This window comes from Cherax quadricarinatus, chromosome 100 (assembly GCF_038502225.1).
Source record: "Cherax quadricarinatus isolate ZL_2023a chromosome 100, ASM3850222v1, whole genome shotgun sequence".
NCBI lineage: Eukaryota > Metazoa > Arthropoda > Malacostraca > Decapoda > Parastacidae > Cherax > Cherax quadricarinatus.
Genome location: NC_091391.1, coordinates 6338229 through 6360899, shown reverse-complemented (window position 1 = coordinate 6360899; position 22671 = coordinate 6338229). Strand labels below are relative to the sequence as shown.

General features: G+C 41.2%; 1 long non-coding RNA gene across 3 annotated transcripts in view; it reads right to left on the bottom strand.

The window, feature by feature from the left end:
- Positions 1-22671, bottom strand: part of LOC138851108 (uncharacterized) — a 53390-nt gene that overhangs the window by 21346 nt on the left and 9373 nt on the right. For all 3 annotated transcript variants that reach the window (XR_011390989.1, XR_011390990.1, XR_011390988.1), the window contains exons 2-3: positions 13054-13201; positions 9953-10254 (exon numbers count right to left, since the gene is read on the bottom strand). This is a non-coding gene — a long non-coding RNA (uncharacterized lncRNA). The remainder of the gene's footprint in view (positions 1-9952; positions 10255-13053; positions 13202-22671) is intronic.

Sequence of the window (22671 nt, the reverse complement as noted above, 5' to 3'; positions counted from 1 at the left end):
GTTTTTACACATTTTTTTGTAAAACAAAAAAGATCTACATTTTTTACATACTTTCAGATGTTGAAAAAACGTATATATACGTTTGGACCATTTAAGGGTTAATGAAAATGCCTATATTGATGTAAAATAAGACATTTAGTGTGCCCAAGAGTGATTATTATTACGTAGTATTGGCGTCATGAGTAGAGAGAGACTTAGCGATTTTAATGTGTACCTGCACACCAGCACAGTGTGTAAGTATATTTAAGTACAGGTACACATAAGTATAATTATCAGAGTACATATAAAATATGCAGTAACTTTAAAACACTTGAAATTTTACCTGAAGTTTACCTGGAGAGAGTTCCGGGGGTCAACGCCCCCACGGCCCGGTCTGTGACCAGGCCTCCTGGTGGATCAGAGCCTGATCAACCAGGCTGTTGCTGCTGGCTGCACGCAAACCAACGTACGAGCCACAGCCCGGCTGGTCAGGAACCGACTTTAGGTGCTTGTCCAGTGCCAGCTTGAAGACTGCCAGGGGTCTGTTGGTAATCCCCCTTATGTATGCTGGGAGGCAGTTGAACAGTCTCGGGCCCCTGACACTTATTGTATGGTCTCTTAACGTGCTAGTGACACCCCTGCTTTTCATTGGGGGGATGGTGCATCGTCTGCCAAGTCTTTTGCTTTCGTAGTGAGTGATTTTCGTGTGCAAGTTCGGTACTAGTCCCTCTAGGATTTTCCAGGTGTATATAATCATGTATCTCTCCCACCTGCATTCCAGGGAATACAGGTTTAGGAACCTCAAGCGCTCCCAGTAATTGAGGTGTTTTATCTCCGTTATGCGCGCCGTGAAGGTTCTCTGTACATTTTCTAGGTCAGCAATTTCACCTGCCTTGAAAGGTGCTGTTAGTGTGCAGCAATATTCCAGCCTAGATAGAACAAGTGACCTGAAGAGTGTCATCATGGGCTTGGCCTCCCTAGTTTTGAAGGTTCTCATTATCCATCCTGTCATTTTTCTAGCAGATGCGATTGATACAATGTTATGGTCCTTGAAGGTGAGATCCTCCGACATGATCACTCCCAGGTCTTTGACGTTGGTGTTTCGCTCTATTTTGTGGCCAGAATTTGTTTTGTACTCTGATGAAGATTTAATTTCCTCGTGTTTACCATATCTGAGTAATTGAAATTTCTCATCGTTGAACTTCATATTGTTTTCTGCAGCCCACTGAAAAATTTGGTTGATGTCCACCTGGAGCCTTGCAGTGTCTGCAATGGAAGACACTGTCATGCAGATTCGGGTGTCATCTGCAAAGGAGGACACGGTGCTGTGGCTGACATCCTTGTCTATGTCGGATATGAGGATGAGGAACAAGATGGGAGCGAGTACTGTGCCTTGTGGAACAGAGCTTTTCACCGTAGCTGCCTTGGACTTTACTCTGTTGACGACTACTCTCTGTGTTCTGTTAGTGAGGAAATTATAGATCCATCGACCGACTTTTCCTGTTATTCCTTTAGCACGCATTTTGTGCGCTATTACGCCATGGTCACACTTGTCGAAGGCTTTTGCAAAGTCTGTATATATTATATCTGTATTCTTTTTGTCTTCTAGTGCATTTAGGACCTTGTCATAGTGATCCAATAGTTGAGACAGACAGGAGCGACCTGTTCTAAACCCATGTTGCCCTGGGTTGTGTAACTGATGGGTTTCTAGATGGGTGGTGATCTTGCTTCTTAGGACCCTTTCAAAGATTTTTATGATATGGGATGTTAGTGCTATTGGTCTGTAGTTCTTTGCTGTTGCTTTACTGCCCCCTTTGTGGAGTGGGGCTATGTCTGTTGTTTTTTGTAACTGTGGGACGACCCCCGTGTCCATGCTCCCTCTCCATAGGATGGAAAAGGCTCGTGATAGGGGCTTCTTGCAGTTCTTGATGAACACGGAGTTCATTGAGTCTGGCCCTGAAGCAGAGTGCATGGGCATGTCATTTATCGCCTGTTCGAAGTCATTTGGCGTCAGGATAACATCGGATAGGCTTGTGTTAATCAAATTTTGTGGCTCTCTCATAAAAAATTAATTTTGATCTTCGACTCTCAGTCTGGTTAGCGGCTTGCTAAAAACTGAGTCATATTGGGACTTGAGTAGCTCACTCATTTCCTTGCTGTCATCTGTGTAGGACCCATCTTGTTTAAGTAGGGGCCCAATACTGGACGTTGTTCTCGACCTTGATTTGGCATAGGAGAAGAAATACTTTGGGTTTCTTTCGATTTCATTTATGGCTTTTAGTTCTTCCCACGATTCCTGACTCCTATAAGATTCCTTTAACTTAAGTTCGATGCTTGCTATTTCTCTGACCAGTGTCTCCCTACGCATTTCAGATATATTGACCTCTTTTAGCCGCTCTGTTATTCTTTTCCGTTGCCTGTAAAGGGAGCGCCTGTCTCTTTCTATTTTACATCTACTCCTCCTTTTTCTTAGAGGAATAAGCCTTGTGCATACATCGAGTGCCACCAAGTTAATCTGTTCTAGGCATAAGTTGGGGTCTGTGTTGCTTAGTATATCTTCCCAGCTTATATCGGTTAGGACTTGGTTTACTTGGTCCCACTTTATGTTTTTGTTATTGAAGTTGAATTTGGCGAATGCTCCCTCGTGACTAGTCTCATTATGTCGGTCTGGGGCTCCACGCATACATGTCTGAACCTCAATTATGTTGTGATCTGAGTATATTGTTTTTGATATGGTGATATTTCTTATCAGCTCATCATTGTTAGTGAAGATGAGGTCTAGTGTATTCTCCAGTCTAGTAGGCTCTATTATTTGCTGGTTTAAATTGAATTTTGTGCAGAGATTTAGAAGCTCGTGTGAGTGTGAGTTTTCATCAGAGCTGCCTCCTGGTGTTATTACTGCAACAATATTATTTGCTATATTCCTCCATTTTAGGTGCCTTAAGTTGAAATCCCCCAGGAGCAAGATGTTGGGTGCAGGAGCTGGAAGATTTTCCAGACAGTGGTCAATTTTTAACAGCTGTTCCTGGAATTGCTGGGATGTTGCATCCGGAGGCTTGTAGACTACCACAATGACTAGGTTTTGGTTCTCGATCTTTACTGCTAAAACTTCCACTACATCATTTGAGGCATTAAGCAGTTCTGTGCAAACAAGTGACTGCAATGTACAGGGCAACCCCCCCCCCCTTTTGCCTGTTCACTCTGTCACATCTGTATAGGTTGTAACCTGGGATCCATATTTCATTGCCCAAGTGATCCCTTATGTGGGTCTCAGTGAAAGCTGCGAACATTGCCTTTGCCTCTGCAAGCAGTCCACGGATGAAAGGTATTTTGTTGTTTGTTGCTGGCTTTAGACCCTGTATATTTGCAAAGAAGAATGTCATTGGACTGGTGGTATTGTTGGTACTGGGGGGGGATTTTTTTTCCGGTATTAGTATCTGTATCTGTTGGTTTGGAGTGGAGGCCATCAACTGTGGTTCCACTCCAGGAATGACTGGATTTGGTGTACGATTTCTGCCATTTCCTGCCAGTTTTTTTTCCTTCCTGGCACTAAAAAACCTCTCCCTCTTGAGTGGCTGTGACTACCCAGGTTTTCCCATGGCCTGGATGTTTTGTATCTTTTTGTCCCCTTTAGATGGTGTGCCTGGCAATTTAAGTTATAGCACAGTCTTTCCTGTACTGAAGAGGTACACAGTTCAGGGTGAAAAAGCTTACAGGAAGGGAGTTTGCATTTTCCTGTTGTCATATGGGCATGGTATTTTCTAGGGTGGTCATAGTTGCACGTCCCGTCTGTTTTTCCAGATTTCCCATGCCTGCAGATACCAAGTGCATAGTATGTGCACAGGCTTGGTTTCCGTTTGCCTTGGGTTTCTGTGACTGTATTTCCTGTTGGTGCATGTTTCCCTGTCTTACTCCTATCCTCTCTAGCACCAACAATGGAGCTCCCACCAGTTGTTTTTGGTAATATATCCTCACTATTGCTAGTGATGTCCTCTTGTTTGCTATTTCCTGCGGTATTTCTAGTTTGCAATATTGGTTTTATCTTATCTTTGACTACACTTGTTTCCCTACTACGGCTCCTGTCCCCTATGAGGTCATTTATATGTATTCCTTCCTGCGTATAATTCCCGACTACCTGGACAAAATCTCCAGCTTCACCATTACTGTCTCCCAGGACAGCACCTCCAGCTTCACCATTACTGTCTCCCAGGACAGCATCTCCAGCTTCACCATTACTGTCTCCCAGGACAGCACTATCAGCCCCACATTTACTGACTACCAGGACTTCACCTCCAGCCTTACAGTTTCTGACTACATGGCCAGTATCAAGGCCAGTACCATTCAGCCCAGACTTTTTATGTTCCCATCTGTTGTAGAAAGCTTCCAGGTTGTCTATGAAAGCAGCTTTGATGTTGTCCTCTTTTAATACCCTTGTGATTTTAGTCCACAGATTTATCTCATTTGGGCATACCCAAAAACACTTCCCTGTTTTAATACTGCTTGTAGCTAGTTCTTGGATATCTGCACAAGAGGCATGACACCAATTTCCACAAAAATGACAATTTATCCATGTGGAAGCCCATTTGTTTGATTGACCGCAGACTACACAGAGCTTCATAATGATTTGAATGGTTGATTTACTGTAATTCCACTAGCAACCTCTTGAATATTCTATTAATAACCTCCTTAAATGAAGCTCTAGCTATTTGTATTTCTATTTCTAACTGTACTTGTATATTGGACAGCTTACTGTGTACGTTCCTGATTTATATTTATTGTTTGTGTTTATAAGGGCGCCTACAACCCCATCCGTTTACAGTCTGCTTTATTGTCCAACGAATCCGTGTAAGTATATTTAAGTACAGGTACACATAAGTATAATTATCAGAGTACATATAAAATATGCAGTAACTTTAAAACACTTGAAATTTTGGAAAGTTTCCTGACATAATAGATGTGGTCACGGAAAATGTAAACAAACCGGGTGGGGGGGCGCCGTATTTGAAAGACTGCTTGCCGTATAGCAAATTTTGGTCATAATTTGACATCGCCGTATTAGCGGAATGCCATAAGGCGAAACACCGTAAAGCGGGGCCTTACTGTAATGCTGTACATACCTGGAGGGTGTTCCACAGGTCAACACCCCCATGGCAAATTCCATGACCAGGCCTGGTAGTGGATCAGGGACTGATTAACCAGGTTGTTACTACTGGCCTCAAGTAAACCAACATAGTAACCACAACCTGGCTGGCCAGGTACTGACTCACTCACTCAGAGTGCGTGTGTGTGTGTGTGTGTGTGTGCGCGTGTGCGTGTGTGTGTACTCACCTATTTATGGTTGCAGGGGTCGAGTCTTAGCTCCTGTGTGTGTACTCACCTATTTGTGGTTGCAGGGGTCGAGTCATAGCTCCTGGCCCCGCCTCTTCACTGATTGCTACTAGGTCCTCTCTCTCCCTGCTCCATGAGCTTTATCATACCTCGCCTTAAAACTATGTATGGTTCCCGCCTCCACTACTTCACTTTCTAGGCTATTCCACGGCTTGACTACTCTATGACTGAAGAAATACTTCCTAACATCCCTTTGATTCATCTGAGTCTTCAACTTCCAATTGTGACCTCTTGTATCTGTGTCCCATCTCTGGAACATCCCGTCTTTGTCCACCTCGTCTATTCCGCGCAGTATTTTATATGTCGTTATCATGTCTCCCCTGACCCTCCTGGCCTCCAGTGTCATCAGGCCGATTTCCCTCAACCTTTCTTCGTAGGACAATCCCCGTAGCTCTGGGACTAGTCTTGTTGCAAACCTTTGCACTTTCTCTAATTTCTTGACGTGCTTGACTAGGTGTGGATTCCAAACTGGTGCTGCATACTCCAGTATGGGCCTGACGTAAATGGTATACAGAGTCTTGAACGACTCCTTACTGAGGTATCGGAACGCTATCCATAGGTTTGTCAGGCGCCCGTATGCTGCAGCAGTTATCTGATTGATGTGCGCCTCAGGAGATATGCTCGGTGTTATACTCACCCCCAGATCTTTTTCCTTGAGTGAGGTTTGTGTGTGTGTGTGTGTGTGTGTGTGTGTACTCACCTATTTGTACTCACCTATTTGTGGTTGCAGGGGTCGAGTCCTAGCTCCTGGCCCCGCCTCTTCACCGGTTGCTACTAGGCCCTCTCTCTCCCCGCTCCATGAGCTTTATCAAACCTCGTCTTAAAACTGTGTATGGTTCCTGCCTCCACTACGTCATTTTCTAGGCTATTCCACTGCCTTACAACTCTATGACTGAAGAAATACTTCCTATCTCTCTGACTCATTTGTGTCTTCAACTTCCAATTGTGGCCTCTTGTTTCTGTATCCCCTCCCTGGAACATCCTGTCTTTGTCCACCTTGTCTATTCCACGCAGTATTTTATATGTCGTTATCATGTCTCCCCTGACCCTCCTGTCCTCCAGTGTCGTCAGGCCGATTTCCCTTAATCTTTCTTCATAGGACATTCCCCTTAGCTCTGGAACTAACCTTGTCGCAAACCTTTGTACTTTCTCTAGTTTCTTGATGTGCTTTATCAAGTGCGGGTTCCAAACAGGTGCTGCATACTCCAGTATGGGCCTGACATACACGGTGTACAGTGTCTTGAATGATTCCTTACTAAGGTACCGGAATGCTGTTCTCAGGTTTGCAAGGCGCCCATATGCTGCAGCAGTTATCTGATTGATGTGTGCTTCCGGAGACATGCTCGGTGTGTGTGTGTGTGTGTGTGTGTGTGTGTGTGTGTGTGTGTGTGTGTGTGTGTGTGTGTGTGTGTGTGTGTGTGTGTGTGTGTGTGTGTGTGTGTGTGTGTGTGTGTGTGTGTGTGTGTGTGTGTGTGTGTATGTGTGTGTGTGTGTGTGTGTGTGTGTGTGTGTGTGTGTGTGTGTGTGTGTGTGTGTGTGTGTGTGTGTGTGTGTGTGTGTGTGTGTGTGTGTGTGTGTGTGTGTGTGTACACTCACATAGTTGAGGTTGCAGTGCTCGAGTCCAAGCTCCTGGCCCCGTGTGTATGTGTGTGTGTGTGTGTGTGTGTGTGTGTGTGTGTGTGTGTGTGTGTGTGTGTGTGTGTGTGTGTGTGTGTGTGTGTGTGTCCGTCCGTCCCGCTTCCTCTTGCAGACAACCAGAGGTCTATTGGTAATCCCCCTTATGTAATAGACTGTACATATATAACAGACCCTACATGTGTAATAGAATACACATACAGTGGACCCCCCGCCTTTCGGCAGCCGCGACTTTTGTGAAATCCGACTTTCGGCAACATTTTTTGGCAAAATATAGCCTCACGGTTCATGACTGGCCTTGTGATTCAGTGATCATCTGGTACGCAATGGAGTGGCATCCCAGCATCAGCACGCACACAAAGCCAGTCTCCCGCACCATTCACACTCAATGTGCCATTGTTTATCAGGAAGTGACCATCACCCCATGGGTTCATGTGATACATTTCATAATACATTGTTTTTGTGCTTGCAACTGCTAAGTAAGCCACCATGGGCCCAAAGAAAGCTCCTAGTGCCAGGCCTTTGGTAAAGAAGGAAAGAAGCACTATAGAATTCAAGAAAAAACTCGTAGCAAAGTACCAAAGTGGAGGAGGAAGAGAGGGGGAGAATGTGCCTCCTTCAGCGATTCTACGATATGTACGATACTAAAGCAGCAGGTATCAATAAAGGCTATAGAGCCAGCCAGCAATAAAATATCATTAACAGTGTAGCAAGTAAGTTAAACGATTAAGTGGTAGAAAAACGACACAAAAGTAACTCTCCAATGTTGTCGGAGGTGTATAGGGCCACTGAACATACACCGCCCTGTTATCTTCCACCACCCTAAACCTCTGCCAGCATCATCTCCATCAAACTAACTAATTAAACTAACATCTCCAAGGTAAGTGTAAATTTTTCTTATTTATAAATCGAAGTGTAAATATTTCTTATTTATAAATTACGTACATTGTTTCAGTGTGAATAGTGTTAGTGGCTTCTGCTGCCGCCTCCACCACCATGTACGGCTCCTCTCAGTGGCCCTTTATAAACCCAACACCACCACTTGCTCCTCACATATGACATTTTATTCATTCTAGAGTATATGTGTTTCTATGTTATTAACCCTTTCAGGGTCCGTCCCGTAGATCTACGGCTTTATGTTCAGGGTCCAAACCGTAGATCTACGCCATGAGCTCAGCTCACTCTGATAAACTGTGAGTGGTACATTTGGGCCTAGATATGAGAGAATACATCTATGTGGTATGTGTGCACCACATAAAACAGATCCTGCAGCACACTGTGTATGAGAGAAAAAAAATTAAATCATGATTTTTCGATTAAAACAGCAACTTTGCAGTGTTTTTTCGTATGTTTTTTATAGTTGTATTTGCGATTTCTTGGTCTCATTTGATAGAATGGAAGACATATTACAGAAATAGAGATGATTTTGATTGGTTTTAGCACTGGAAATGGCTTGAAACTGAGCTCAAAGTAGCAGAAATGTTAAATTTTTGCCGATATTCAAGAGTAAACAAACAACCTCACACGTCTAATACACGTCAGCTGGTGGGTCTAATATACATTCACAAATATGGTGATGATATATATACAATTATTACAGTATTGCATAACAGTAAATCTTCTATTTTTTGGTGTGAATAAAAATTCATTATGTGAATAAAAAATTAAAATGGAATTTATTTGTAAAGCCTCAAAACATAACTAATGAACAGAGGAAATGTTAGTTTAGTGCCAGGAATGCCTACATTGTTCATTCTGGACCCTATTTTGAAATTGGAATATTTTGAACTTTGTGTTAAATTGGCCAAATTAACAATTTCCAATCACTTTATTTTGTAGTTGAAACAGTTGACTTGGCGATTTCTTGTGCTCAATCGATAGAATAGAAGTAATACTAGTGAAATAGCTAAGAATTTGGTTGATTGGAATAATGTAATTGGCCTAAAATGGGAGTCAAAGTCGGCAAAATCGCCGATTCGTAAATATCGCTGACACATCAAAATTTGCGAGAGCATAATTTCGTCAATTTTCCACCAAATTTCGTACTTTTTGTTTTATTACCTTCACAAAAAGATTCTCTACGATTTCATAAGAAAAAATAACAAATTTTTTTTTTGAAAATTCTTGGACACTGGTGCGTGACTCCAGATTTGGGCCTTGGACCCTGAAAGGGTTAATATTGTTTATTGTCATATTAGATGACTTGTGATAGATAAATAAGCCATAGAGATATTACCATCATATTGAAGCATAATAAACTCTCCTCCCTCTCCCCTCGTTAAGAGACCATACAATAAGTGTCAGGGGCCCGAGACTGTTCAACTGCCTCCCAGCATACATAAGGGGGATTACCAACAGACCCCTGGCAGTCTTCAAGCTGGCACTGGACAAGCACCTAAAGTCGGTTCCTGACCAGCCGGGCTGTGGCTCGTACGTTGGTTTGCGTGCAGCCAGCAGCAACAGCCTGGTTGATCAGGCTCTGATCCACCAGGAGTCCTGGTCACAGACCGGGCCGCGGGGGCGTTGACCCCCGGAACTCTCTCCAGGTAAACTCCAGGTAAACTCCCTGTCTGCCATACACCAACAAGTCTTCAATAAAGGTAAGTGTGATGTTAAATGTTCATTTATCCATTTTATTAGTGCTTTATATTTGTCATTGTTTTCTGTATGTAAATCTATATTTAATCTTTAAAAAAAACATTTGTTAATACTTCTGGGTGTCAAACAGATCAATTAGACTTCCATTATTTCTTATGGGGAAAATGGTTTCGCCAGTCGTGAATTTCGCCATTCAGCACACACTCTGGAATGGATTAATCACGAAACTTGGGGGTCCACTGTATATAATAGACCATACATATAGACTATATATACAATAAACCATATATAATAGACCATACATATATAATAGACCATATATATATAATAGAATACACATAATACACCATACCTGAAGAGGGTTTCGGGGGTCAACGCCCCATGACCTGGTCTGTGACGTGGCCTCATGGTGGATCAGAGTCTGATCAACCAGCCTGTTTTGTTGGCCGCACATAAACCGAAGTATGAACCACAGCCTGGCTGATCAGGTACTGACTTTAGGTGCCTGTCCATGCCTTCTTGAAGACAGCCAGGGGTCTATTGGTAATCCCCCTTATGTAAGCTGGGAGGCAGTCGAGTCTTGGGCTCCTGACACTTATTGTGTTCTCTCTTATCGTGCTTATCCTGCTTTTCATTGGGGGGATGTTGCATCGTCTGCCAAGTAAATAATAATAATAATAATAATAATAATAATAATAATATCTTTTTTACTACAAGTATATGTACAAAGTATACAGACCATAGCTGACATCAATGACATACTACTATATAGAAAGTCACTTACTCACCATAGAGAACATTCACACTTACTGTGCAACCTACATTTACAGAACCATAAATTCAAATATTAACCCTGAACTAAAAATTTCTTGATAGTTCTGACAGGACCCATAGACAATACCAGACAAAAATCTCTGATATTCCCAGTGTCCAGCTAACTCTCTAGAACTGCAGACTCAAGCACTATTTTCAAAACTACCATTAAAAAACATCTCATCTCCCTGACACACCCCACCATCAGCCCAAAATGCCTAGCCATGCTAGGTGTTCTAGTGGTACACTCTGTAATTATTATTTTACTACTTGTAAACCACACAATAATCAAATTCTGTAAACTCAGCATTGTAATCCTTATAGAGAATAAACTTTGAATTTGAATTTGAACTACAGCCTCTCCTCACTTAGTGACGTACTCGTTTACCGACGACTTGGACTTACGACGGGCTCTCACCAGTGTGTATACCTAAATAATGAATATTAGAGCTGATTACCTATTCTCTTTATAACAATATACAGTACACTACTGTACAAACATTTAAAAATATACCAGAAATGTTATCAAATCAAATCAAAGTTTATTCTCTATAAGGATTACAATGCGGGGTTTACTGATTTTGGTTATTGTGGTTTACATGTAATAAAATACTAATTACAGAGGGGGCCACTAGAACACCTAGCATGGCTAGGCCTTTCGGGCAAAGGTGAGAAAGCAATGATAGTTGATACAAACCCACCACCACCATAGTATGCTCCTCACTTAGCAACAAATTCGTTTACCAATGTGGTTTTAGGAACGGAACTCCGTCATTAAGTGAGAAGAGGCTGTATATGAAAACCGCCTATTCTTTCATATCATGCACACATCCAAAGCAAAATAGATTTACTCTCGATATTTGTGATTCAACATAATTTACACTAACATTTACCCAAATGACTGTAAATATAAAATTCCTAATGTAGCTGCTGCCTAAGAAACCTCCCAATATAGGAGCTTTAATAGAAACTATCATGCCAAGACTTAACTATTCCCGTCACTAAATTTACTAATTGTAATACTGTTATGTTTTGTTCTGCCTCATTATTATAAATCTAATTAATTACTTTAGTTACCCAGTACTACAGTGGAACCCCGGATTTTGGCCATAATCTGTTCCAGAAGGTCGGCCTAAATCCGAAAAAGCCGAAAACTGAAGTAATATTTCCCATAAGAATTAATGTCAATACAATTTATCCGTTCCAGACACCCAAAAATATTAACAAAAAATAAATTTTTTGAAGATTAACTATAGTCTTACATACAGAAAACAATGAGAACTAAATAAAATGACTAATGAAATGGATAAATGAACATTTAACATATTTACCCTTATTGAAGATTCTTGTTGGCGTATGGAAGACAGTGAGGAGAGAGGGAGGACTGATTATTGTTTGAAAGGGGGCCCTCCCCCTCCATAAGGACTTCAGGTATCAAGTCACTATCCAGGATTACTTCCTTCTTTGTCTTTTACTGGCACTAGGACCAGCTTGAGTCACTGTACCTGTCACACAAAAAAAAACTGTCCAGAGGTCTGTTTCTGGTCAGCCATTGCGGGCCTTAAATTCACTAACAGCAGCACTTGTACCAGGCATTTTATTCATGAGATCCGCATGCAACTACCTTGCCTTTTCACAAATGATCGACTACACAACACTATCTCCCGCTAACTGTTTATCGTTGATTCACAACAACAATAATTTCTCCACATCTTCAATTGTTTGTGATCTTTGTTTTGTTAGCATATTTACCCCTTTTGCAACATTATCTTTCTAGATTTCTACTTTCTTTGCCAGGATGAAAGTGATTGTTGATTTGGATTTGCCATACATCCTGGCAAGCCCGAGCACACATACGTCACTTCCGTACTTTGCTACAATTTCTTTCTTGAATTCTATCATGTTTCTCACTTTCTTTACCAAAGGGCTGGCACTAGGAACTTTCTTTGGGCCCATGGTAGCTTATTTCGCAGATAGATTTAGATTAGATTTTGCCACCGAAGTGGCTAGTTTATTGTGCACCCCATATCCATCCTGTGGACAGTAGCACAAGAGCATATGGATACACAAAAGGCCCAGGAACTAGGCCCCAAAGGGTTAACATGAATACATATGGATTTATATCTACATATCTGTAGTTCACTTATCTGTTACAAGCAAATTTAGGAAATTTGCTTAGTATATCTGGTATCTTATTTTCATTAACAAGATATCTTAACATGTCACATAGGTTATTATACTGTCTGTCTCTGTATTCCTTAATAAGTGGACAATTAAGCACATAGTGTTCAAGACAGTGACCAAATGCCTGATCACATAATTTACATTTAGTTTGATCATCATCTGTGTGTCTCCCAAACTGCCAGAAGTACTTGTAACCAGGCCTAAGCCTGGCCACTACAACATCCGTCAGTCTGTTCACATTGCACGTTGCTCCATAAACATACTTATCTACGTTCATGTTATCATAGTGCGTTATAGATCTACTCAGGCTTCTAATTGCATTCCTGTAACAATCATTTTCATTATTTACTTCTTGGCTAACATATCAACTTCATCATTTTGTACTCAATAAATAACCACGAAAAACAATGGATTATAACGAAATGTTTGGATGAATGCGCGGTGTTGTTCACTCACCGAGACACAGCCAGACTGACTCGCGCATGCGGTGTGGTGGGCAGACGCGTCCAATACAGCCAATTTCTGAGTTGCCAGCTGAAATCCAGGGTAGAATTTCAACCAAAAAAGAGGCCGAAATGCGATTTGGCCGATATCCGCTGGTCCACTGTATATAATAAGATACTATATTAAGATGTACTGCTCCATAACTTGTGTCAATATAGAGTAAGAATTAGGATTAGTCTGCCCAAAATGTCCAGGCATGCTAGAGACCTTCCTTGTAATTAATATAGTTTTGGAGTGGTTGATGCTATTATTTAATAAATGTATGGAAGAGGGTAAGGTACCTAGGGATTGGCAGAGAGCATGCATAGTTCCTTTGTATAAAGGCAAAGGGGACAAAAGAGTGCAAAAATTATAGGGGGATAAGTCTGTTGAGTATACCTGGTAAAGTGTATGGTAGAGTTATTATTGAAAGAATTAAGAGTAAGACGGAGAATAGGATAGCAGATGAACAAGGAGGCTTTAGGAAAGGTAGGGGGTGTGTGGACCAGGTGTTTACAGTGAAACATATAAGTGAACAATATTTAGATAAGGCTAAAGAGGTTTTTGTGGCATTTATGGATTTGGAAAAGGCATGACAGGATGGATAGGGGGGCAATGTGGCAGATGTATGGTATAGGAGGTAGGTTACTGAAAGCAGTGAAGAGTTTTTACGAGGATATTGAGGCTCAAGTTAGAGTATGTAGGAAAGAGGGAGATTATTTCCCAGTAAAAGTAGGCCTTAGACAAGGATGTGTGATGTCACCATGGTTGTTTAATATATTTATAGATGGGGTTGTAAGAGAAGTAAATGCGAGGGAGGGTCTAGGCAAGAGGTGTGGAGTTAAAAGATGAAGAATCACACAAAGTGGGAGTTGTCACAGCTGCTCTTTGCTGATGACACTGCTCTTGGGTGATTCTGAAGAGAAGTTGCAGAGGTTGGTGGATGAATTTGGTAGGGTATGTAAAAGAAGAAAATTGAAAGTGAATACAGGAAAGAGTAAGGTTATGAGGATAAAAAGATTAGATGATGAAAGATTGGATATCAGATTGGAGGGAGAGAGTATGGAGGTGAATGTATTCAGATATTTGGGAGTGGACATGTCAGCGCATGGGTCTATGAAAGATGAGGTGAATCATAGAATTGATGAGGGGAAAAGGGTGAGCGGTGCACTTAGGAGTCTGTGGAGACAAAGAACTTTGTCCTTGGAAGCAAAGAGGGGAATGTATGAGAGTATAGTTTTACCAATGCTCCTGTATGGGTGTGAAGCATGGGTGATGAATGTTGCAGCGAGGAGAAGGCTGGAGGCAGTGGAGATGTCATGTCTGAGGGCAATGTGTGGTGCGAATATAATGCAGAGAATTTGTAGCTTGGAAGTTAGGAGGAGGTGCAGAATTGCCAAAACTGTTGTCCTGAGGGCTGAGGAAGGGTTGTTGAGGTGGTTAGGGCATGTAGAGAGAATGGAGCGAAACAGAATAACTTCAAGAGTGTATCAGTCTGTAGTGGAAGGAAGGCGGGGTAGGGGTCAGCCTAGGAAAAACTGGAGGGAGGGGGTAAAGGTTTTGTGTGTGAGGGGCTTGGACTTCCAGTGGGCATGCGTGAGCGTGTTTGATAGGAGCGAATGGAGACAAATGGTTTTTAATACTTGACGTGCTGTTGGAGTGTGAGCAAAGTAACATTCATGAAGGGGTTCAGGGAAACCGGCAGGCCGGACTTGAGTCCTGGTGATGGGAAGTACAGTGTCTGCACTCTGAAGGAAGGGTGTTAATGTTGCAGTTTAACCCTTTCAGGGTCCAAGGCCCAAATCTGGAGTCACGCACCAGTGTCCAAGAATTTTCAAAAAAAAAATTTGTTATGTTTTCTTATGAAATCGTAGAGAATCTTTTTGTGAAGGTAATAAAACAAAAAGTACGAAATTTGGTGGAAAATTGACGAAATTATGCTCTCGCGAATTTTGATGTGTCAGCGATATTTACGAATCGGCGATTTTGCCGACTTTGACTCCCATTTTAGCCCAATTACATTATTCCAATCAACTAAATTCTTAGCTATTTCACTAGTATTACTTCTATTCTATCGATTGAGCACAAGAAATCGCCAAGTCAACTGTTTCAACTACAAAATAAAGTGATCGGAAATTGTTAATTTGGCCAATTTAACACAAAGTTCAAAATATTCCAATTTCAAAATAGGGTCCAGAATAAACAATGTAGGCATTCCTGGCACTAAACTAACATTTCCTCTGTTCATTAGTTATGTTTTGAGGCTTTACAAATAAATTCCATTTTGATTTTTTATTCACATAATGAATTTTTATTCACACCAAAAAATAGAAGATTTACTGTTATGCAATACTGTAATAATTGTATAAATATCATCACCATATTTGTGAATGTATATTAGACCCACCAGCTGACGTGTATTAGATGTGTGAGGTCGTTTGTTTAATCTTGAATATCGGCAAAAATTTAACATTTCCGCTACTTTGAGCTCAGTTTCAAGCCATTTCCAGTGCTAAAACCAATCAAAATCATCTCTATTTCTGTAATATGTCTTCCATTCTATCAAATGAGACCAAGAAATCGCAAATACAACTATAAAAAACATACGAAAAAACACTGCAAAGTTGCTGTTTTAATCGAAAAATCATGATTTCAGTTTTTTCTCTCATTATACACAGTGTGCTGCAGGATCTGTTTTATGTGGTGCACACATACCACATAGATGTATTCTCTCATATCTAGGCCCAAATGTACCACTCACAGTTTATCAGAGTGAGCTGAGCTCATGGCGTAGATCTACGGTTTGGACACTCACCGTAAAGCCGTAGATCTACGGGACGGACCCTGAAAGGGTTAAAAACTGTAGTGTAAAGCACCCTTCTGGCAAGACAGTGATGGAGTGAATGATGGTGAAAGTTTTTCTTTTTCGGGCCACCCTGCCTTGGTGGGAATCGGCCAGTGTTAATAATTAATGATAATAATGTAAACTACACAGTGTAAGCATTGCAAGGAAAAACATTCATTTTCATGCAAAGCATTTCGGGCAAATCAGGTCAGTTTTGTCCCAGGATGCGACCTACACCAGTCCACTAACACCCAGGTACCCATTTTACTGATGGGTGAACAGACAACCGGTGTAAGGAAACGCATCCAATGTTTCCACCCCTTTGCTGGGAATCGAGCCCGAACCGTCACCGTGTGAAGTGAGAGCTTTTGCTACCAGGCCACAGGAGTGATTTTCTTGTGCAAATTTGGTACTAACAGACCGTACATATATAATAGACCGTACATGTATAACAGACTGTACATATATACAGTGGACCCCCAGTTTACGATCAGCTCCCAATGCGACCAATTAGGTAAGTGTATTTATGTAAGTGCGTTTGTTTGTGTATGTTTGGGGGTGTGAAATGGACTAATCTAATTCACAATATTCCTTATGGGAACAAATTCGATCAGTACTGGCACCTGAACATGCTTCTGGAATGAAATATCGTAAACGGGGGTCCACTGTATTAGACTGCATACAGTAACCTTCAGAGTACATGGATTTATTTGGCATGTTTTGGTTGTTATACTTCTGAAAAACTGTGGTATAATTTTATACAACACTTCATAAAATTGTGCAAGAAAGGTATAAAATACTGACAAGATGAAAGTTAAGACACGTGCAACATCTGGTTATCTTTATTATAGACGTTTTGCCATCCAGTGGCGAAACGTCTAACCCATCCGTTAGGGTAGGACCTACTTCCACTGGGGAATACCACCTACCAGTGACTATGCCCTCGTATGCTACATGTCCCTATCCACTGACGCCTATATAACCGCCAGTCTCCTTGTCTTTGCTCCAGAATCACTACTACCACGATGCTGTGCACACTAACTCCAAGGCTGAAGGACTGATTACCTCATCTTTTGTATATAGTTCTTCTGTCTTCTAATTATGTCCTAGAATCTGTATTGATAAAGCCACTGGATGGCAAAACGTCTACAATAAAGATAACCAGATGTTGCACGTGTCTTAACTTTCAACTTCATAAAATTAACTAAACATGGTTCAGTTTGCGAGGGGAACATTAAATGCAGTCAACATTAAATGCAGGCTGGGGAAAGTTATGGCCTTCTGTAGTTAATTCTTTCACTGGTTTTGCCTTGCTTGAGAGTCAGGTTCACGAAATTGTTCAGCTGGCAAGGAGATTACCAGGTGATGGTTTTGAAGATGTGAATGAAGGTGTGAATGAGCTTTTAGATGAAGACAGGAGTCCAGAGGAAGTGTTGGCAGAGCTCAATGCACAGATACAAGGGAGCCACATAACAGATGAAGAACCCAACGAAAAACAGTTATCATTGTAGCAGTTACGTGAGCAGTTCAATGTTGCTGCTAAACTAGCAGACTCACTGAAGAGGACCCTGACAAATTAGAAGCAGTGCTTTGAAATGGGGTTTAAACCAGCTGATGATGCCTTACCATCAGCTGTATAATGTACTGCAGGGTAAAAGAGCCCAGAGATCCATTAGAGTCTATGCACACTCCAATACAATCATTGACTTTAGTACCAGAACCTCAACCATCCACTTCTGCCGACAACCAACAACCATTTTCAGAAACATAACTACAGTGTAACATAAGGGTGTACTTCTTTCTTTCAACACACCAGCCATATCCCACCAAGGTAGGGTGGCAAAAAAGAAAAACGAAAGTTTCTCTTTTAAATTTAGTAATTTATACGGGAGAAGGGGTTACTAGCCCCTTGCTCCCGGCATTTTAGTTGCCTCTTACAACACGCATGGCTTACGGAGGAAGAATTCTCTTATTATATATATATATATATATATATATATATATATATATATATATATATATATATATATATATATATATATATATATATATATATATACAGTGGACCCCCGCATAACGATTACCTCCGAATGTGACCAATTATGTAAGTGTATTTATGTAAGTGCGTTTGTAAGTGTATGTTTGAGGGTCTGAAATGGACTAATCTACTTCACAATATTTCTTATGGGAACAAATTCGGTCAGTACTGGCACCTGAACATACTTCTGGAGTGAAAAAATATCATTAACCGGGGGTCCACTGTATATATATATATATATATATATATATATATATATATATATATATATATATATATATATATAAGATTCCTTTAGCCTGAGTTCGATGCTTGCTATTTCTCTGACCAGTGTCTCCCTACGCATTTCAGATATATTGACCTCTTTTAGCCGCTCTGTTATTCTTTTCCGTCGCCTGTAAAGGGAGCGCCTGTCTCTTTCTATTTTACATCTACTCCTCCTTTTTCTTAGAGGAATAAGCCTTGTACATACATCGAGTGCCACCAAGTTAATCTGTTCTAGGCATACGTTGGAGTCTGTGTTGCTTAGTATAACTTCCCAGCTTATATCGGTTAGGACTTGGTTTACTTGGTCCCACTTTATGTTTTTGTTATTGAAGTTGAATTTGGTGAATGCTCCCTCGTGACTAGTCTCATTATGTCGGTCTGGGGCTCCATGCATACATGTCTGAACCTCTATTATGCTGTGATCTGAGTATATTGTTTTTGATATGGTGACATTTCTTATCAGATCATCATTGTTAGTGAAGATGAGGTCTAGTGTATTCTCCAGTCTAGTAGGCTCTATTATTTGCTGGTTTAAATTGAATTTTGTGCAGAGATTTAAAAGCTCGTGTGAGTGTGAGTTTTCATCATATATATATATATCTATATATATATATATATATATATATATATATATATATATATATATATATATATATATATATATATATATATATATATATATATATATATATATATATATATGACGGAGATAAAACACCTCAATTACAGGCGGGAGAGATACATGATTATATATACCTGGAAAATCCTAGAGGGACTAGTACCAAACTTGCACACGAAAATCACTCACTATGAAAGCAAAAGACTTGGCAGACGATGCAACATCCCCCCAATGAAAAGCAGGGGTGTCACTAGCATGTTAAGAGACCATACAATAAGTGTCAGGGGCCCGAGACTGTTCAACTGCCTCCCAGCATACATAAGGGGGATTACCAACAGACCCCTGGCAGTCTTCAAGCTGGCACTGGACAAGCACCTAAAGTCGGTTCCTGACCAGCCGGGCTGTGGCTCGTATGTTGGTTTGCGTGCAGCCAGCAGCAACAGCCTGGTTGATCAGGCTCTGATCCACCAGGAGGCCTGGTCACAGACCGGGCCGCGGGGGCGTTGACCCCCGGAACTCTCTCCAGGTAAACTCCAGGTATATATATATATATATATATATATATATATATATATATATATATATATATATATATATATATATATATATATATATATATATATATATATAATATATATATATAATATAATATATATATAGGTAGTAGGTTGGTAGACAGCAACCACCCAGAGAAGTACTACCGTCCTGCCAGATGACTGTGAAACAGAAACCTGTAAGTGTTTTGCATGATGGTAGGATTGCTGGTTTCTTTTTCTGTCTCATAAACACGCTAGATAACAGGGATATCTTGCTACTCCTACTTACACTTTGGTCACACTTCACAGACACGCACATGCATATATATATACATACATCTAGGTTTTTCTCCTTTTTCTAAATAGCTCTTGTTCTTCAATTGTCCATGGGGAAGTGGAAAAGAATCTTTCCTCCGTAAGCCATGCGTGTCGTATGAGGTGACTAAAATTCCGGGAGCAATGGGCTAGTAACCCCTTCTCCTGTAGACATTGCGTGGATGTAGTGAGGATGACAAGAAACAGATGATTGCTGATGTTATGAATGAAAAGAAGTTGGATGTCCTGGCCCTAAGCGAAACAAAGCTGAAGGGGGTAGGGGAGTTTCGGTGGGGGGAAATAAATGGGATTAAATCTGGAGTATCTGAGAGAGTTAGAGCAAAGGAAGGGGTAGCAGTAATGTTGAAGGATCAGTTATGGAAGGAGAAAAGAGAATATGAATGTCTAAATTCAAGAATTATGTGGATTAAAGTAAAGGTTGGATGCGAAAAGTGGGTCATAATAAGCGTGTATGCACCTGGAGAAGAGAGGAATGCAGAGGAGAGAGAGAGATTTTGGGAGATGTTAAGTGAATGTATAGGAGCCTTTGAACCAAGTGAGAGAGTAATTGTGGTAGGGTACCTGAATACTAAAGTAGGAGAAACTTTTAGAGAGGGTGTGGTAGGTAAGTTTGGGGCGCCAGATAATGGGAGCCCTTTGATTGAACTTTGTGTAGAAAGGGGTTTAGTTATAGGTAATATATATTTTAAGAAAAAGAGGATAAATAAGTATACAAGATATGATGTAGGGCGAAATGACAGTAGTTTGTTGGATTATGTATTGGTAGATAAAAGACTGTTGAGTAGACTTCAGGATGTACATGTTTATAGAGGGGCCACAGATATATCAGATCACTTTCTAGTTGTAGCTACACTGAGAGTAAAAGGTAGATGGGATACAAGGAGAATAGAAGCATCAGGGAAGAGAGAGGTGAAGGTTTATAAACTAAAAGAGGAGGCAGTTAGGGTAAGATATAAACAGCTATTGGAGGATAGATGGGCTAATGAGAGCATAGGCAATGGGGTCGAAGAGGTATGGGGTAGGTTTAAAAATGTAGTGTTAGAGTATTCAGCAGAAGTTTGTGGTTACAGGAAAGTGGGTGCGGGAGGGAAGAGGAGCGATTGGTGGAATGATGATGTAAAGAGAGTAGTAAGGGAGAAAAAGTTAGCATATGAGAAGTTTTTACAAAGTAGAAGTGATTCAAGGAGGGAAGAGTATATGGAGAAAAAGAGAGAGGTTAAGAGAGTGGTGAAGCAATGTAAAAATAGAGCAAATGAGAGAGTGGGTGAGATGTTATCAACAAATTTTGTTGAAAATAAGAAAAAGATAGAAATGTTAAAAGCAGGTGGGGATATAGTTTTGGAGTGGTTGGTGCAATTATTTAATAAATGTATGGAAGAGGGTAAGGTACCTAGGGATTGGCAGAGAGCATGCATAGTTCCTTTGTATAAAGGCAAAGGGGACAAAAGAGAGTGCAAAAATTATAGGGGGATAAGTCTGTTGAGTATACCTGGTAAAGTGTATGGTAGAGTTATTATTGAAAGAATTAAGAGGAAGACGGAGAATAGGATAGCAGATGAACAAGGAGGCTGTAGGAAAGGCACGGGGTGTGTGGACCAGGTGTTTACAGTGAAACATATAAGTGAACAGTATTTAGATAAGGCTAAAGAGGTCTTTGTGGCATTTATGGATTTGGAAAAGGCATATGACAGGGTGGATAGGGGGGCAATGTGGCAGATGTTGCAGGTGTATGGTGTAGGAGGTAGGTTACTGAAAGCAGTGAAGAGTTTTTACGAGGATAGTGAGGCTCAAGTTAGAGTATGTAGGAAAGAGGGAGATTATTTCCCAGTAAAAGTAGGCCTTAGACAAGGATGTGTGATGTCACCGTGGTTGTTTAATATATTTATAGATGGGGTTGTAAGAGAAGGAAATGCGAGGGTCTTGGCAAGAGGCGTGGAGTTAAAAGATAATCAATCACACATAAAGTGGGAGTTGTCACAGTTGCTCTTTGCTGATGACACTGTGCTCTTGGGAGATTCTGAAGAGAAGTTGCAGAGATTGGTGGATGAATTTGGTAGGGTGTGCAAAAGAAGAAAATTAAAAGTGAATACAGGAAAGAGTAAGTTTCAGTAGCTGAGCAAGTTACAAAGGTAATGAACTAGATCTGGTCATAATCATGACCAAGTTACAAAGGTAATGAGCTCCAGGTTGAGCTGGTCACACTCATGAATAATTGCAAAGGTAATGAATCATAAACACATTAATCATGAGAATTTACAAAGGTAATGAGCTCCAGGTAGAGCTGGTCACAATCATGACAAGTTTCAAAGGTAATGAATGATAAACACATTATGACATGATTACAATCATAGACAAATTACAGAGTAATGAGCAGTTAACAAACATAGTAGGGAATTTATCCATTGCCCCAACAACAGATGTTGCTAGGTGCCTGTCTCTCCTCGGCAGACAGCCATTGCAAACAGCAGCAAGTTGCCCAGGGATCTGCTGCTTGCACGAGCACCATCGACCCTCCCCAAGGGGTCCAAGAAGCCAGTGACTCCATCAGCAGCCCGATGGAGAGCTGTCCTAGGGACATGTCAGCGTCCTGGTGGACGCCAAGTTGATTGAAGATCCCAGGCCCTTGTGTGCACGGATGTTGAAGTTTGAGGAACTGAGTACACACTGCCTGTGGCACACCTGGCAGCTGCCTCGCGGTCAAACTCCACGATGCTGTCCCTGTAGTGGAAGTTCCTGTGAGCCCGGCACTCCCTGCAGTGCCATCGCTGACATCGTGGGTTAGGGGAGAAGTACCCTCTACAGATGGGGTGGCGCTGGGGGTTGGGTGGGTGAGGCGGGGGAGACGCGCAGGGGTGAGGCATTATGAGAGGGTCACTGTTTACTACACACGCCCTCCCCCTCCCCCCCCAGCGGAGAGGGGGGGAGGCACTGACTGGTCCTGACTCAACAA